This window comes from Austrofundulus limnaeus, unplaced genomic scaffold, assembly GCF_001266775.1.
Source record: "Austrofundulus limnaeus strain Quisiro unplaced genomic scaffold, Austrofundulus_limnaeus-1.0 Scaffold892, whole genome shotgun sequence".
NCBI lineage: Eukaryota > Metazoa > Chordata > Actinopteri > Cyprinodontiformes > Rivulidae > Austrofundulus > Austrofundulus limnaeus.
In genome coordinates, this window is record NW_013953294.1 from 101292 (window position 1) to 102310 (window position 1019).

The 1019-nt window shown below is 41.1% G+C and overlaps 1 protein-coding gene across 1 annotated transcript in view; it reads right to left on the minus strand.

Annotated features, from left to right (window-relative positions):
• The window catches only part of usp11 (ubiquitin specific peptidase 11), a gene marked incomplete in the record, with an annotated part of 17554 nt that overhangs the window by 1440 nt on the left and 15095 nt on the right, over positions 1–1019 (minus strand).

The window sequence follows — 1019 nt, forward strand, 5'->3', positions numbered from 1 at the left end:
GCAGCTTGTTTACTTTCATCTGATAAAAACAAATATTTATAAACAAACAAACGATCAAACTGTGGCTGCAGCTTGTTTACTTTCATCTGATAAAACGAGTGAAGCTGTGAGAAACGGTTGATGTTTTCAGGTAAAGATGGTTACACGGTTCATTTATTAACACAAAGCATCAAACAGCTCTAACACACATGATGCAGAGGAGGAGGAGCCAGAAGAGGCAAGTGCCCCGCCCCCCGGCACCTGATTGGCCAYTCCCAAATAACTGACAAGTTGGATTTTCATTGATATTTTGTTCAAGTTTATTCTTCTGTGAACTGTGTAAAATTTTAGCTGCGTGTTTGAAAACAGCTGAAATAGCCCTGTGTAAAGTTAGCATTAGCAGTTAGCTTACTTTGGGATCAGCATCATTCTCAGCTGCTCTAAAACAAATTTAATCTCAGTTTGTAAAATAGCTGAATTATAGCTTTTTACAGTTAGCTGTGGCGGCCATCTTGAATTTTTGATTAGAAGATAGTTTTTGGCTACTTCTACACTAACTTCAGCTTTGTGTCTGAAAACAGCTGAATAAAAAGTGACGAGCGTTCAGCTGGTTTTATTGATCATTTTCTGCTTTCATCAACATTTCTGCTCAATATTTCTCTAAACAGCTGAACCAGAGTCGTTTGGAGTTAGCTGTGGCGGCCATCTTGAATTTGTTTCATCTTTTCGATGTGCCACCCTTTTTAAAAACTGTGTAGCTCCGCCCCCTGAACGAATGGTGCCCTACAATCCTGCAGCAGCGTCTCCGCTCAGTTTCTTCTGACAGGAGTTCTTTCATATCTGACAGGACRTGCTGGTCAACCTAACTCAGGTGTGGTCTGAGAGTCATTAACAGGTTTATTAGCAGGTGGTGGGCGGAGCCTCTAGAGTTTTGTTTTAAAATAGCTGTAAATCAGACCCTTAAAATTACACTGCGTGTGTGTGTGTGTGTGTGTGTGTGTGTGTGTGTGTGTGTGTGTGTGTGTGTGTGTGTGTGTGTG